General features: G+C 38.3%; 1 protein-coding gene across 1 annotated transcript in view; it reads right to left on the bottom strand.

Moving 5' to 3' along the window:
- The window catches only part of COL8A1 (collagen type VIII alpha 1 chain), a 135,739-nt gene that overhangs the window by 44,502 nt on the left and 73,273 nt on the right, over positions 1 to 17,964 (bottom strand). The window contains 1 exon segment of the mRNA XM_058555673.1: positions 5,710 to 5,825. The gene's annotated coding sequence lies outside the window, so the exon portion shown is untranslated.

The following is a 17,964-nucleotide window of genomic DNA, read 5'->3' as shown; positions in this document are numbered from 1 at the left end:
TTACAAAGTGTAAATAAGGACATAAAAATATCTAAAATTCTGCCACCTAGAGCTGGCTATTGTTAATATTTTTCTTTTTATTTTATTCTAGGTAAGCATGAACATTAAGAAATTGTCAACAAGTTATTATATTTTGAAATCTTTTTTAAAAAAATTAATATATAATTAGCTTATATACGTAATTTTTAATTTCTACCTTTAAAAGTAACATTATTGGGGGCCGACCCTGTGGCATAGCAGTTAAGTGCGTGCGCTCCGCTGCTGGCGGCCTGGGTTCGGATCCCGGGTGCGCACCGATGCACCACTTGTCAGGCCATGCTGTGGCGGTGTCCCATATAAAGTGAGGAAGATGTGCACAGATGTTAGCCCAGGGCCAGTCTTCCTCAGCAAAAAAGAAGAGGATTGGCATGGATGTTAGCTCAGGGCTGATCTTCCTCACATACACACACACAAAAAGTAACATTATTGTATAAGAAGTTACAAAACTTTTTGGTTTTCCCTATTTCCTGATTTTCAGTGCCATTCTGATACATGTCATATGATTTAGGTAACATTATTATTATTATCAGAATTGTATAAAAAGTTATAAAACTTGTTAGTTTTCACCATTTTGTGATTTTCAGTGCCATTTTGATTTAGGTTCACTTTTTGTTTGTTTTCATTCCTCCTTTTTCCAGAAAAGATTTAAGGTAATTTCAGCCCACTTTCCTCCAAGTGGGTATAATACATAAAGGAAAGCAAACCTCTGAAATTCATACCACATAGGTTTTTTATTTTTTACACGAGACTTTTCTTTATAAACAACAGGTAAATTTTAATGCACTGGGGAACAGGGCTATAGTGATTTCTATTGTAACATAAAGAAACTCTTTAGAAAGTGAAGAGTAACTCCTTCATACAAACTTGTTTATAAGTATGTGTTTTTCAAAAACACGTTCACAAGCCTCCAACATGCTCCTCTCTGAGGGCCGGACTCTGGTCTTACTGCCCAACATTCCCTCAGCATCTGGAACTGTTCCTGGTCCTGTATTTGCTGGATAAACACTTATGGAGATGAAATGAATAAAATAGACTCAAGTCCCAGTATTCTAATACCGTTGTGACGGTTACACAAACAGCATTGAAGCAAGAGGCAGGAATGAACCAGAGCTTCAGTTCTGCTTCCTGTTGCTGATTTTCAAATCCCCGAATGAGATAATCTTGGTTTAGCTCTTAGCATACCGCTTGAGCCCAAACAGTAAATGCTGAATAGACGTTAGCTGTCAGTGATTTGGGCTATTTTTTTTACTATATATATATATATTTTTTTTTTCCCTAAAATATGAGTCCTAACTGGACTTTCAGTTAGATTTTTCAAAACAGGAATAAACTACTGCTTTAGAAATTATATATAAAATATCTTAAAGAGTTGTAGGGGGAATAAATTATACTATATTTTATAATAAATTTATATATAATTATTATTTTATATTGCCTGTATCAACTAATAGTCCAATGTCTCATTCACTCGTAATGTTTAATGGGAACATATTTTAAAATGAGGTGCACTACAGAGCCATAAATATAATTTATAGTTCTTTCCATGGTACTTTACTCTAAGCCTTTCAAGCACTCAGCAAGTATAAAATGAGCCCTTTTAATGAATGAGTAATTTGAGATATCAACTAATGAAGTCTGATTTTCCCCTGCATGTGGAAGACGTATGAGAATGATTGAATCATTGCTGCTAATCTAAATGGTTCTATGTTTGACAGAGTCTTTGGAAATTTGTCTCGGCCACATCAACACAGGTGCATAAACAAGTCCTGTACTGTGAAATCCATACGGTGGGCTCTCAACTATGGAATCCTCTAGTTCAGCACTGTCCAGTAGAAACAAAGTGAGCCACATATGTGGCTTCGCGTTAAAAAAGTAAAAAGAAACCCTAAAAAAGTCACATTAATAGGGCTGGCCGGGTGGTGCAGCGGTTAAGTGCGCCTGCTCCGCTGCGGCGGCCTGGGGTTCACAGGTTGGGAACCCCGGGCGCGCACCGACGCACTGCTTGTCAAGCCATGCTGTGGTGGAGTCCCATATAAAGTAGAGGAAGATGGGCACGGATGTTAGCCCAGGGCCAGTCTTCCTCAGCAAAAAGAGGAGGATGAGCAACAGAGGTTAGCTCAGGGCTGATCTTCCTCACACACACACACAAAAAGTCACATGAAAAATGTTAAAAGAAACAGGTGAAATTAATTTTAACAATATACTTTAACTCAAGATACCCAAAATATATAACTGTAATGTACAATCAATATAAACAGTATTAATGAGATATTTTACATTCTTCTTTTCGTTCAGTCTTAGAAATCCGGTGTGTATTTTACACCCTCACTGCACCTCAGTTGGGACTAGCCACATTTCAAGCACTCCATCAGCCAGGCGGCTGGTGGCTACCGTATTGGACAGAGCAGCTCTAGTCGTTCCCGCTCTGGGGCACCAGAGGGCGGTAGTGTGGTGCAGAGGAAAGACAGAGACCAGCTGAGAAGGAATCACCATACATGTCTGCTCCTGGCTCTGACATTTGACGTCGATGTGACTGTGAACAAGAGATTTAGTTTCTCTGGGTCTCAGATTCCTACTCTCTATAATGGAGGTTGTTAATAACTGCCATACTCCTCCTATGAGGCTGTGGGAAGGTTAAATAAGATATTGTGTGTGCAAGTGCTCTGTTAGATCATAAAGCATCATACACATGTAAGGCATTATTACCCCTTTTATTGTAGATTTACTCTCATGACTTGCCTAAGGCCACATTCCAAGTTGGTAAAATCAAGGATAGAATCTGGCGCTTCTGACTTCCAGCCATCTGCTTCAACTAAAGGTTGTTCATACCAAGCTGGCTTAAAAAAAACCCAAAACACCCCAAAAACATTTTTCATTATAAAAAAGGAAAAAAAAAAAAAAACCAAGAAGGAAAAGAGTGGCATTAAGAAGTAAATTCCATATTGAATAGTTAGGGTCTTTTTGGCCACTGTTATAATATTCTGCAGTAAAATTATACATACAGGATATTTATATACTTATATATCAGAATTACAACCATCAAGGATTGGACTTTATTGCTGTCATATAACACAAAACCCCATGTTCTTCAAAGTTTCAAACAGCTTCCAAATTGAACTGTGGTTCTCTACTCTATTTATCTCCAAGATATAGCACAACCACAAGAAAGCACTTCCGTAGTGGGCTTGATTAGTAAAACAGATATGGATAAACTCAGCAGGTTTTCCATGGATTATTTTTGGTTACAGATGTAGCTCTTTAATTTCTATGCGTGAGATGTCACCTCTCTAGTGTGAATCCAAGAGACACATTCATCTCTGAACAGAAAGTGGGAACAATTCATTTCGACCCATATTATTTAGAGCTTCCTGTGTATAAGGCACAGTAGGTATTTTAATGAGCACAAGGAATTTGTTTCTATGATAATTGTCACTTAGAAACATATGTTATTTAAGTTGAGGAAAATATGGGATCTGTCTACCAAAATGTCTATGATATGTGATTCAGGAATCTATCTTTTTGGAAGGTAAAAAGATGATCAGAAAGGAAATTCCAGATCATTCAAAAATAATTTAAAAAGTTATCTTCTTTACTTGTGGAGGATGCCCAGAGTATTAATTATCTTGATCTATTTCCATTTCCTGAATTGTAAGCCTATCATGGCTTTCATATTCAATTCTTTTGGTCATTTCCTACATTTGTTTCAAATGAATTCCTTCATAGAACTTAAAAACCACATAACATAGTTTTACACTATGTGAAATTAAGCATAAGCCAAGTTCATTTTCACTGAGAAAAAGACATAAGTGTGAAAAGTTCTTTATTCTTTTTTCAGTCAAAATTCTTTCTTAAAAATGACTTTCAGCTGGTTATTTTTATAAGAAAACTATCACATATAAGCTTTGAGCCTGCCTGAATTGATGACCATGTTGAATAAATGTAATTTTTATTTTCATTTGCTGAATCATTGCTGTTGACCACTGAATGAAATAATTTATTGAGTAACCTTTACATTTTATTGCTTTTGCACCCTAGTTAAAAAACAAAGCTTAATTTTTTAAAAGTCTAATAAAATGTATTTTTGATATTTCCACCATAACTTTATAAGCAATTCCTCTCCTCTGCCCTGTAATACCCACCTTCTGCATTTTTATGATTTAGTTTAACATTATTATTGTAATTTTTTATTGAGTGAGTCCATCAATGCCCTTGGCAGCAAGATTTGTTACAAGAAATCCAGAAGCTGAGCCTGTCGTTGGTTGCAACAATTATAAAGTTTCTCTGGATCATGTCCAGTGCCTTGCCTTGACGTTAAGAGTGTAACCCGAGTCATGCCTCCTTCATCAGCTTCTCCAAAATACATGATCGGCTTGAGTCCTACAATCTGTTGCTTAAATGAGCACATACTTTTTATTCAATGGTTTAGCGTTACAAATTTTTCATTTGATTAACATATGGCCTTGACGGAATTCAGCCAAAATAATTAGTGATACCTGTAGCAAAAATGTGATATCTTAGGAAAATCATTGACGTATCTGCATTTCTCCAGAAACTCTGTAAGGATTCATTTTAGACAGGGTGTTGTCAAGTGGCATTAAATATGGGGCTAGATACTGCACTGTTCTTTTTGTTCAAGTGCACCTCCAGCAAGAACACAAAAATCTGGGGAATCTTAACTATTCATTCTTTAAATTACTAAATAAAGTTAAATAGACTGTAAAAAGCCATTGTACTATTAAATATAAGGCAATATTGATTTGTGCGTCCAAAAGTCACACTTAACACCAGGCAACAGTAATAAGTGTACGATGGCTGTGGATACTATGAGATAATGTCTACTCATCAGAAATGGATGGTATTTTTGTTTTCCGTCAAGGTTCAGAAGTTAATGATGTACCTTACATTTTGATTGTTTCCACTGAGAAATCAATTAAGGAATAAAAGAGATTCTGGCATACTGTTATTGTTTCTCACTGTGGATGTCTTCAACGTCATGTGAATAAGATCATATTTGTTAGATCACACCCTGTTTCATACTTCCCAGGGTGTCTTTAGGAAAATTTAGGACCTGTTGCTTCAGTCATCTGAAAGGAATCATTTCTTCATTACAACTCATAACTTAAACCTATAAAATACCAGCCAGAAAAAAAACTGACCCAGTTAAGAGAAATTTGATGAGGGTAGAAAAGCACATACGGACATGACTGGGAGATGATAAGATTATTTTAATTTTCCCATTTGCAATGGAATTATTTACTTTACAAATCTCCAGATCTTTTATTACTTAAAACCCTCTGCTGAATCATGTAAAGAAGCTTAAGTTAGCATTTTTCCTCTGCAAAATCTAGCTGCTAGCATCTGGTGAACACTTGGCTACCTCGTCGGGTCCTATGGAAATGATTATTTTAAGACTCTATTCAACATGCCTGGACTTAAAAATCAGCTAGAATCACACTCTGCACATGTATTTTACTCCCGGGGATTCTAGAACCTGGCATGAGCGGTGATGGTCTCAAAGCTCTCGCCGCGGCGGACATGGGGATGGGAGATAGGACATGCAGGCAGGCGCAGCCGAGTGTCTCCCACTGCCTTGTGCGCCCACCGCCACAGCCGGCGCGCCCTGGACCACGGCGGCAGGGCCACGGCGCCCTCCAGCCTTCTTGCACTTACATTGAGACACGCGCGGCCTGCGGAGTCGAGGACCAGAGTCCTTGTGCCCTCCTGTGGCACTCCTGGGGCTGGTTTCTGTCTGTTCGCCAGACGCTGCTCCCCGTCCAGAACAGCTTCTGAGGTAGAAAAAAAGAGGATCCTTTGACTCAATTGGAAAGACAAGAAGAAGCTGAGATATTATCAAAGTGTATTGTTTTGGGATCACAGGAGAAATTACGTAATAGGAATACACAACACTAAGAAAAATGCTATTATTTATTAAAATGTACGTGCACATTTAGGAGATTTTAGAGATCCTTGTATGCTGATTAGAAGAGAAAATAATTTTTTGCATTTCTATGTATGCAAATATGCACTTATTCATTTTTACACATATACTATATATAGTTTTTGGAGAAATAAACAATTGATTGTGTATCTTTATTGCTTTTCATGGTTATATTACCTGCTAAGTTCTCATTAATTTAATTCTCATTACTGCAGACTTGAGACAATTTAGAAAGGATTTGGGCACTTGCTACGGAGGAAGCAAATTTATGCAGCAGTAATAGCTCAGGGAGAAAAGTTAGGTTTATTTAAGAAAAGTAAACTCTTCCAGCAACACATTTCCATCCAATTTGTATACAATAGTGTTTGAGTTAGAAATTATTCTTAGTTATCAAATCAGGTCTGATAGAGTTTTAATTTGGTAAGACTTTTAGGTTTTTGTTTGAGCTTTTGGTGTAATTTAATTAGTTGAATATACTTTATAAATCATCTGTAATTTAGACTTTTTACAAATCATATGGGACTTCTCCCCACTTAAAGTGGATTTTAGAAATTTAAATCTGTGTTTTGGAAAATAGATACTCTCTATTTTATTTTGTTCTATTTCACAGAGATTTATTTATTTATTATCTATATTTGTTATTCAAAAAAGATTTAAATAGGAACAACCTCAGACATTTAGATAAATAAAAAGATTTGAAAGCCAGGATTGGTTGATTAGGAAAAGTGCAGAATTGGGTATCCAATTTAGAATTTCTGCAATGTGATATAATGATAAACTCTAGAGCAATACTTTTCAATAAAACTTTCTGTAGGGCTGGCCCCGTGGCTTAGCGGTTAAGTGCGTGCGCTCCGCTGCTGGCGACCTGGGTTCGGACCCCGGGGACGCACCGACGCACCGCTTCTCCACCCATGCTGAGGCCGCGTCCCACATACAGCAACTATAAGGATGTGCAGCTGTGACATGCAACTATCTGCTGGGGCTTTGGGGGAAGAAAATAAATAAAATTAAAAAAAAAAAAAAAAAAAAAAAAAAAAACTTTCTGTAATAATGGAAATCTTCTCTATTTGTTCAATACGATAGGCAGTGGCCACATATGGCTATTGAGTACCTCAAATGTGACTAGTCTGATTCAGGAACTGAATTTTTAGTTTTGTTTAATTTTACTTAATTTGAATTTAAGTATCCACTTGTGGCTAGTGGCTCCCGTATTGGAGAGTGTAGCTCTAGAGTTTATCTGTGTTCAGTATTCAAGACGGAACGAAGAAGTGCTTGAGTGTCTTCCAGCTGCTGGATGTCTACACAACACAAGTGTCCCCAAAACACAGGGCCCGGGCTTGGACACGTGGCCTTCCCTGTGGAGCCTCCCAACGTGTGCTTCGGCCCCCAGGGTGGATGCAGCAGCATTCTGAACTTGGGCTCAACTTGTGGATATTCAGACATAAACCAAGTTTGGCTTAGCCACAGGCGATTCGAGAACATTTTGTCTCCAGAAAACAGTGGGATCTCAAATTATCTCTAGTAATAAAGTTCAACGATGGTATATGGACTCAAGGGTTGACTTTTCCAGCCCATTGCTGGTGTGGAATGACTGGCAGGTAACAGAGACAGATGTGGAGGAGATACTCCACAGACAAGGCTGCCTCCATGGAAAGACTCTCTCCAGATTCAGACTGGATAGCAGGAACAGGCTGATAAATACTTCTGAGCCTCTCCCCAATTCATTCCTTAAGAAACCTTCACTGAGCACTCTGCGCGCAGGCACAATGCTTTGTGTGGGCGGGAAAATGTTGGAAAAAACAGATACAGCTCCTGTCCTCATGGTGATTAACTGCATTAGACAATGAGAGTTTCTCCAATGTCTTCTTTCAAAATTCATTTGTTTCTGGATACGGTGAAAATAAAACAGGAGAAAGATACACAAGATAAGTGGAAGCGCTGGAGATCACTATTGTGTGTGTGTCACACGTCCTATTCCATCTACTGCTCTCAGCACAGCTTTCACACCGCCACGCCCTGCTCGACGACAACACCAGTTTTTGACAGGCAGTATTGGAAGCAGAGAAAATAACTGAAAAGACCACCATTGCCATTGTAGAACATGAGACGAGCATCATCATTTAGCATTTATTGAACGTTTACAATATATGTTTTAAAAAGGTTCTTTTCTCTGTATGAGCCAGAAGAATGTCTTTAAAATAATTACTAATTAAATGACTTTTTTGTTGCTATTATGTAATGACACTTTTTTTTTCCTTTGACATTCAAAACACTGTGAGAAAGAGTGCTACAGTCACCATTCATGAAATGAATGAAATTATTCAATATTCAAGCACCATCACAAGACCTGAAGGGAACTATTAGCTACCCAGGCCAAATGTAGCTCATTGTATTTCAGTTCATTTTGGAAGCAGGAGCCAGAAATGTGGGAAAGTACTAAGGAAGAACTATTTAGTCGGACATCTTTTTTTTCCCCTCCACACAGCAACTGCACAATTAAATGTATGGCTCAACCTGCATTTTTAGATGAATTTCCAAATGTGTCACTGATGGAAATTTCAGGATGAAAAGGATCAAGAATTAAATTAAATGACTGCAACCACAACACATAGAATTTAAAGTATCTAAAGACCATAAAGTCATTTCTCCAAAGATATTAATTGATAATGTCCCTGGTTTTGTAGACACTCTGAAAATAATTTAAAAAAAAAGAATTCCAAAGCAATGGAAGAAATCACAAAGAAAAAAAGATAAATTTATATAAATACTTAAAAACCATTGCATATAAAACATTATGAACAAAATTAAAAGGTGAAGGGGAGTTTGCTTTATTCTTTAAAACATTGTATACACTATGGAGATTTGAAAACATGGCCACAAATTCTTTGACCCTCCTGTGTTCCCTCCCACTGAGTCTGGGAGGGCTTGGTAGAGCTTTGACTGTGGAGCAGGGTGGAGGCTGCACCAGGAACCTCTGAGGCTGGGTCATGAAAGGCCACGAAGCCACTGCCTTGTCCCTGGAATACTGTCTTTTGGAGTCCTGAGCCTCCAAGTAAGAAGTCTGGCTACACTGAGACCACGTGCAAGAGCAGCCACACGTGGGTGCTCTAGCTGGCAATGCCGCTGAGCTCAGCCTTCCTTCTGGCCCTGCCAGGGCACTAACCACAAGTAAAGCCATTTGGAGCCCTTCAGACCAGCCAGTCTGCCAGGCGAGTGAGCCATGAGGGCAAAAAAATCTCCCAGCTGAGACCCATAAAACTGTGAGATAAAATAAAAGAGTTGTTTTGAGCTACTAAATTTTGATATGGCTTGTTATACAGCAATAGATAACTGGAGCATACCCTCTTGTATGGATGATATTTTTACAAGAAAAATTTAAAAATTGAATGTAAAAGACACTCTGGGAAGTTATTTGCAAAAATTAACAAAGACAGTCTTAATAGTCTTCCTATATAAAAAGCTATTACAGATCACCAAGAAAAAAATACTAACACCATATAGGAAAACAGGCAATTAAATAAACATAAAATTCACAAAAGAAAAATAAAAAGGCTCAAAAACATATAAGAAATAAAAAGTCCAATCTCATTAGTAAGTAAAAGAAATCTGAATTAAACAATAGAATTAAAATTTTGGTTATCAAATTGGCAAAGATAAAAAAATATTATTTAATGTTGGTTTGGGTTAAGTGGGAATATAAATGGCACAAACTTTCTGGAAAATAAATTGATATTACAGAGCTTTAAAAATATCCTATTCTTTGACACTGCTAGGAATTTAGGAATTCAGGTAAGGAAGTAATCAGATATGAGATAAAATAACAAAGAAAATATTTATCACAGTTCTATTTATAGGAGCAAAAATATAGAAACAAGCTAAATGTCAATTAATACAGTTAAATAAATTATGTATTTTATATTACAGAATATTATTTTATTATTTAGAATAAAATGTTAAAGATATTTTGCTTTTCAATTCTGACCGGGGGACAGCATAGTGGAGCAGGAAAAACTGGGGCCCTTTGTCACGTAGACCAGGCTTTGCTTCCTGGATTCGCTATTTACTTTTGCTGGTTACTTGGAAATTTGACCTCTCTGAGTTTCAATTTTCATATAAGGAATTGAGTCACAAGTAAATGAAGTTATGTGTATAAAAATAAGCATAATAGTTCCTCAGTAAGTGTTGTCTCTTTTCTTACAATCCAAGGACACTGTCTGAGCGCCATTTCCAAATTCACCTCACTTTCCGAATTTGCTAAAAGTTCTTCCCCTCTGACTCCTTCTATATACCCCTGTCCACCATACTCCTGTCTCTACACCGTAGTCAGAGAGATCTTAGAAACAAAACAAAAAATAAACATGTCAATTTTCTTGCTCACAACTCTTTGATGGTTCCAATTGCATTACAAGTGCATCTACTCTGCCCCACCCTCCACACAGCAGATGGGGCGAACTTTGGTAAAGTAAATCGGATCATGCCCTTCTTCTCAACACTCCCCCCCTCGCACCTTATAGATCCCCAGAGCACTGAGAACAGAGCTCAACTTCTTTCTGGCTTCCATGCCCCATCTGACTCCTGCTTTGCCTCCCTCCTGATCTTGCCCCCTCCCCCTCTTGCTTTTATTTTCCAGCCACACTGGCCTCATGGACAAAAATATCGCGCCGGTCCCCACTTTCAGGCCTCTGCTATTGCTGTGCTGGAATGCTCTTTCTTTAGAACCCTGCATGGCTGGCCCCTTCACCACTTACATCTCAACTTGAATATCACTTCCTCAGAAAGGTTTTCTTGACCAACCAATCTAAAGTCAACTCCTCACTTTCCTATATCTCTACTCTAATTCCCTTTACTTGTATAGTAGCAGTTATATCTTCCAGACTTAGTTATACATTTTATTCATTTACATTCTGCATTAACACCAATCCTTCCTCTCTCCTTCCCCCTCCTTGAGAGCAGGGAACTTGATTGTTTTGTTTACTGTAACATCCTTTGCCACCAGCACCAGGCCTGGCACGTGGCAGGTGCTCCATAAATATTTGCTGGGCGCCTTGCAAATACTTTTTGTACTTCTGAAACACAATACTCCACAATGCAAAAGAAACAGCTTGACATCCTTTCAAAAAAAACAGAAATTGTAAATTACATGGGCATTTTTAAAAGCTTTGATGGTTCTGATTAGAGTTAAGCACATTGCTTCAATTTTGAAAAAAGAAACACCCACAAGGAGAATCACAACAGCAGAAAATTATTTCAGGAGTGTGATGAGAACTCCCCTGTCAAACCAGATACTTTTAAAACTACACCACCACTCAACAGGCTCCTTGCCTTGAAATGAAGAATGTGCACCTCCCACCAATATTTTCATTGCTGCTGAACATGTGATTTATTTACTGGATAAGGAACAAGTCTGGGTAAGACACTCCCCTTTCAGCACTGACAGTGTTGAAAACAGGGTTTCAGTTTCTGAGGCTGGTTAACACAAGCCTCTAATGAGGAGATGTCTGAATTACCCCGTGGGGTGGACCGGAGTTAAAGCTGCTCCTGTTAGCGTTATTAGCTCTGGGACTGCAGGAACCTTAGTGGTTGGGCTTCAATGGCCAAGAATGATTCCAAGATTCTACAGTAATGAGATGTTTCTATAGAATCCCTGAGAAAAATCTGAATCGCTATTTACAGATACGCCATACCATTTCAGAAATTATATAACATTCAGACTCTCAGGCACAAGTTTTGATATGTGTTTCGACATAGCCTATCTGCACCAGTTTTGAATTTCCTCCACAAAGCAGGCTGCCCACATTCTTATGATTCTTGAAGGGAAAGGAAATACACGTTTATTAAACATGTCCTTTGGGCCAAACTCCTTGCTAATTGTGTTATCTGTACAGTCTCGTGTAATCCTTACAACTGAGCAACAAATGAGTACAGGCAGACAAGGCAGATTCTCGTCTCTCTCCTAGTGTTGATGGAGATTGGTGAGGCGGGAATCAGCAAAGCCAGGGGACTGCCCTTCTCATCCCGTTGACATTATCCCAGGGTTAGTGTCAAGTGTTTCAAGGGACCCCGTATTTTACTTTTCTGATTCATGGCAGTTGTCTGGAACATGACAAATGTTCATTGATTATAATGCTATTAAATTGGGCACAAGATTTCCATAGGAACGCTGCATTTGAGTTGTTTAGAAATACCAGGGCTTTGAAAAAGACAACTGGGTGAGGCACCTTTAGATTCGCTATTCTTATCATGCCATGAAGTCCTACATCTGATTTGGTTTCATTAATAATGTTTGGAGAGCTGGAGGAAGGAGTGGCAGGGCTATTTCCCTCTCTCTACCCATCTGAAGGAACTCCTTAATCCTTCAGCCGATTTTTAAAAAACTTAAGGTTGTACCGTCTCAGATAAAACTAGGATTACAAATTCCATTTCTACTGAAACAGGATCAATTCTGAATTAACAAATAAATCCTGATAAATTAGAAGAGAGGAAAAAAATCTGTTAAGTTTGTACTAAGTCACCATTGAAGCTCTGGACTGTTGGATCACTGGCTTTCTTTTAGGTGAATTACAGTTAGAGAGACGTTCATTTTCCTTTATTTATAAAACCCACGTAATGGTCACACAGATCAAGGAAACCAAGTTTAAATGATCTGGTAGAAGAAGGACTGAAAAGATTTAATATTTAAAGTACATCCAAAATCTTTGGAATAAGGAAGGTGGAAGTGAGAAATTAATTACACTTCAGTATGTGGATGAATTTGAGTAATAGAAACTTTAGTTCGGAGAACTGGAGAGCAGAAGCTTCAGTGGCTGGAACCTAAAATCAGGCACTTGTCATACAACTCAAGAGGCAATATTCAACAGGAAAGAGTCTGTGAGATTTTCATTCTGGGTGCATCCTTCTGATACTTTTGCAATAGACAGAAATATATCAAACGTTTCCCAGAAGTTCCTCATCTTTGCTGAGAAATTTTTTCAAATTTCTTTTCAAATGAGACCGTTGGATGAATCTTCAGGATAGACTGTTGAGAATCTAATGGCAATTCAAAGCGTGGTCAGAGGTTTTCTAAATAACAGAGTTCAGGAGAAAGACTAAGGCTATGTCTCTGTAAGGGATATTCAGGGAGAATCTAGTATGAAGTTGTCTTTCCGTTATCCAGATATTTGGCATTATAGAGCAATGTGCAAAGTGAGCGGATTCCTTTCTTTGGGCTAATTATATTATGACAACCTTGCTTCAATCATCTTGTCATTTGCATTATGATTCATTCATATATTCATCCATACAATTAGTTAATTGAGTAGTTGATTAATTAAACATACCTCACCTAAGATGACCTGTCAAGCAATTTGTTTTGGGCGAGTTTAAAAAAAAAACGCCTTGGGTGAGTAAAATTTGATTTAGTTTTACCTCCAATTAAAAGGTGATTTATTCTTGTTTAAGACTAATTGATGATACTGATTCAGTAACAGCTAACTAATTAAAATGATGCCCTGAAATAATAATTTTATGTACCTTTGAAATAAATGTGAAAAACTTCAAGTGTGTCTTTGTAGTCACTTGTCTTGTGGAATAACTATGATCCAGACCATGGGAGGAGGAAGCAGGAAGGAGAAAAAAATGTGCTTTGTGCATTTGGGATATAGTGGGGTTCTGAAACACCCCAGAACCTTCATAGGAAGAGCAGGATGAGAACCAGACTCTCTTGGGATATCAGGATGTGGCTGAGCTCCATTTTTGGTGGGAAGATATAGACTTCAGTCTTCTAGATGATAGCTTCTTTTGGGCTTGAATGTGATATTCTTCCCCCCCCATAACAATCAAACTATATTGCCCATAATCCAAGGTCAAATTCGATTTCCAGAGAGAGCCCTCTCAAAAAACAATTGCTCTGAATTAAGCCATTATTCAGCAGTAATAGTAATGGCTATTACTTATTGAGTTTATCTTATATGGCAGGCTCTGTGCTAACTATATTTTACACATATATTATATCATTTAATCCTTACCATGTTACTACAAAAAAGCAATCTTCTTATATTTAAGATTGTTTAATAAAATTTAAAATTAACTCATCACATACATTTTGAAGATAAGAGTCTATGTTTCGTTCCTCTCTCTCTGTCCCTAGCACACAGTGAGTGGCTCATTATTGGTGGCTAGAAAATATTTGTTGAATTAAATGAAATGTCATTTCCAGTGCTTTCCTTGAGGGAAAGGTTTTCATGAATCATTTTGTCTTTTAATGTAACTTTGAAGACTCTTAGGGATGAACAGGCATTGGAAATTTTTAACCCAACTAAGAAACGTGGATAGACTCACCTCTGTCCACTTGGGTCAGTGAGGAAGACTGGTGTAAAGGAAGGTTGCAGGAGGGTTGTGCAGGGATTGGTGGGAAGGAAGAAATATTAATTCTGGTGAAAATGACTTTTGTTCCTTCTGGGCTGTAAACATGAAGAAATAAGAAAACCAAGATAATGTGAAGTTGATAGTCTTCTATAGAGTGTCTGAAATATGACAACCTCCTATGGCAATGGGCACTGCCAGATGATGCTCTGAGCTGAGAACTCCAGCAAGATTGGGATTATACAAAAGAAAAAAGAGGGTCATGATGGAGGGCAAGCTCCCAAATAAAGGCAGTCTTGTTTTCTCTGCATTTCAGACTCTACAAACCGAGTCCTCTCTCTCCAGCTTTGATTAATTCATGATGGCTTTTTTTTTGGGAGAGGGACATCTAGTCATGCCAGGAGCCATCACCGTCAAGCACAGTCACATGGTGCCCACCTGTGTGTGCATGCACAGCGTTGTGCAAAGCAAAGTAAGCAGACTCCATTCCTCGCCTCCAGGAGCTCACAATGAAAACCAGACAATAGACATGGTGAACACAAGGGGGCAAACAGATGCACAGCTGTACACACAGAGAAGTACAACAAATTAGAGAATTTTGGTATGAACTGTGAGTGCAAGTGCTGTTGTGCGCTGGAAATAAGGGGAAATTCTGCAAGTTGCAGAGAACTTGCTGGAGTCTGTGTGAGGTAAGGAAGGACAGGGTGATGGTAATGGTGGAATCATCCTGCTTCTTTCAATTAAGAGGGAAAGAAGTTCTCCTTTGGAGTAGGGGGAGAGGTTTTTCTTCACAAATGTCTACTCTGAGGGCACATGGATTGCTACTTGGGGCTAGGTTCCTCTAAGAGATTTGGTTGAAACCAGCCTAAAGAAGGAAAATTAAAAAGTATTAAGCAGGGCATAGCCTGCCAGAGATATTTCATATGCCTTCTTTCCACTGGAAACCAGGCTAAAAAGAAAATAAAAACCAGAATGCACTATAATTGTACATTCCACTTATAACCAACTAGCATATGCCAATTGATTTTCAAGGAAATGATTCCTTTGGGTGAGTTTTCTTTCTTTTTTTTTTTTTGAGGGGCAACATTTCTTGCCATTGTCTAGCATTTACTGTCTTTGACGTCCTGAACATTGTCAGGAATTAATCTGGGCTTACTGAATTCAGCTGAAAGCGAATTCCAGGCAGGTCTCTATCTCAACCACCCTAGGCTGATAGGTATCTCTCTTCTCTTAAATATATTCAGATAGGGAATTTGAAAACCTCCTCAGGAAACTTTTCCAGAGTTTATAAAACCTTCACTGCCAATAAAATCTTTCCATCGAACTTAAATTCCTTTGGTTGTAATTTAAATTCATTTCCTCTTCTTTCCTCATTAGAGAGGAGAGTACCACCCCCAATATCCACTCCTCTAAATACAGCTGCAAACACACACCTCAGGCTTCTCTCCTCAACACAAAGGACTTCTATTTCAGATGTCATTTATTTACCTTTTTTTTAAACTTGGGCTTCTGGCTTCTTTTAAGATAAGATAATCTGCTAAGATCCCTTAAAACTGTGAATTTCCATAATTGATTTCATGACGTTCATTACACAAATATTGATAGGTCAAGATGCCCCATTTCTCTAGTTCCAATCAGATCTTATTAGGTCATAAAAATCTAAAAGAACATCGGAATTTATATTTTGTGCTTTTGTGAAATGGCTGAGATGTTAGTCTTAATCTACTAATGACCACTTCCTAGCTCTTTACACCTTGGCAAGCAATTTACCTCTAGAATCACAGAGAGGAATGCTATAAAATGAGGACAAAATAATTTTAAAGTTTTATCCACCTTTTATGTTCAACAGTTCTATGATTATGTTTTAAGTCATTCTTTGGCCAAAAGAGCAGCTATTTTCCCTTAACTACCATTATTTTTATACAGAGTGGTCAATGTGTGTCATCCTATCACAGATTTCTCAAGCAAGAACCTCTAAACTCTATTTAAAAATTTTTTATTGAGGTTTAAGTTACATATTTTGATATAAGTCCTCCTTGGTACCTACTCCTGCTTAACTGATACACTCATGCCAAAGGGTGGGAGTTTTTGCATACGCTAAATCATTTTTCAGTTTATGATTGCCTGGATGTTTTTGCAAGGCCACTGATATCAATTATGAGTGTTTTTATTAAATAGCTTTTAGTCTACTGGAAAGGAGTCTGTGATTCTCTATCTTCTTTCTCCACATGGGTACGTCTCACTTCTTTCATGCTCTGGGATCTTTGAAAGTACATACTAACAAAATGAGCATTTTGAGAATATGATGACACACAGTGTTTCCTTTAAAAGATAATTCCATTATTTCAAACACTTACATAGTATGGAATTTAAAAAATATTTATATTATTGAAAGAATTCTCAAAATTAGGACATTGAAAAAAGTCCATGGCAGAAATATTTTTGGGGTGGATCTCTTTCTCCAGTGATTATATATTCAGTGATCAATTTTCACTTCATTTCCTTTTAAACTTGTGCTGAACTTTGAATTAAGCATCAAAGGAACATCAGGGTTAGCCACATCACCTCCCGCACTTAGGAAACCCGGTGTCTGCTGAAGTATTCGCAGGGAGTTTGCCTTGTTATTCATCAGCCTGGCCGTCCCTCACCTCTTCTCTTGCAGACACACCTTACTTTTAAGTCATTTCCTGCTTGACTTGAAAAATGTTCTTCATCAAACCTGATGGCTAATTAAACACGGAAAGTCTGAATTTAATCACACTCCAGATATCCAAATAGGATGAATAATTGTATAAATGGAGCCACTCTTCTTATATTACAAGGTTGTCAGCAATTTATTTTCTGCCTCAAACAATAAATCTACCGGGTTTTAAGCCCTTTTGCCCTCCTGCGGGCATCCCCATGCCCCTCTCTGCTCTCTCTCAGCCCTGTCCATCTAGGCTGCGGTGGTGCCTTTTGTAGCAACTGAGCACAAAGCCAGTGTTCTGGACTCACTGGCAGGCTGACTGGTGTGCTTAGCAATCCGCTGACATTTCTAATGGTTCTTTTCATGCTTTGTCCCATCTTGCACCACACAGCTCCCATTACATGTCCTGAGGAACATTTGCACTTTCCAACTGTAGGCGTGCATTCTGGCTTGGAGTTGGCGTTAGCGGTGAGCTAGGGGGTGGCATCTTGCACTCCCCCATCTTGAGTGCCACTCCCTAAATTCTGAATGGCTTCAAGAACACTCTCCGCCACTCCTTTCATCTTTTCATCCCTTCCTTCTCCTCCCGTTCACCTCTCCTCCTCTTCTGCCCTTGTCTGCCTGTCTCTTTTCCTCTGCTCAGTCCTCCCACCACACGGAAGTCACAAACGAAGCAGCGAGGGAAAAGCGGGGCAAAGAGCATCATTATGAGGCTCCTTCTCCATCTGTTTTGGTTCTCAGAAACTCCTCACCATCCTTCTCAGGTCTCGACATAAATGATTTTCCCCCAGTTTTAATTCCAAAAACAGAGCTTGCCTTTTCTTAGTTCATAGTCCAGTACTAGGTTCCAGTACTAGTACTAGGCTTTTGAACACATGGCCTGTTCCTTCATTTTCCTGGTACCCTAACCACTAAGCAATTCATTCTGCAATGATAAAACAATTGACACATGGCTCAGAGT

This window comes from Diceros bicornis, chromosome 15 (assembly GCF_020826845.1).
Source record: "Diceros bicornis minor isolate mBicDic1 chromosome 15, mDicBic1.mat.cur, whole genome shotgun sequence".
Taxonomy (NCBI): domain Eukaryota; kingdom Metazoa; phylum Chordata; class Mammalia; order Perissodactyla; family Rhinocerotidae; genus Diceros; species Diceros bicornis.
This window is presented reverse-complemented; position numbering and strand designations above follow the sequence as displayed.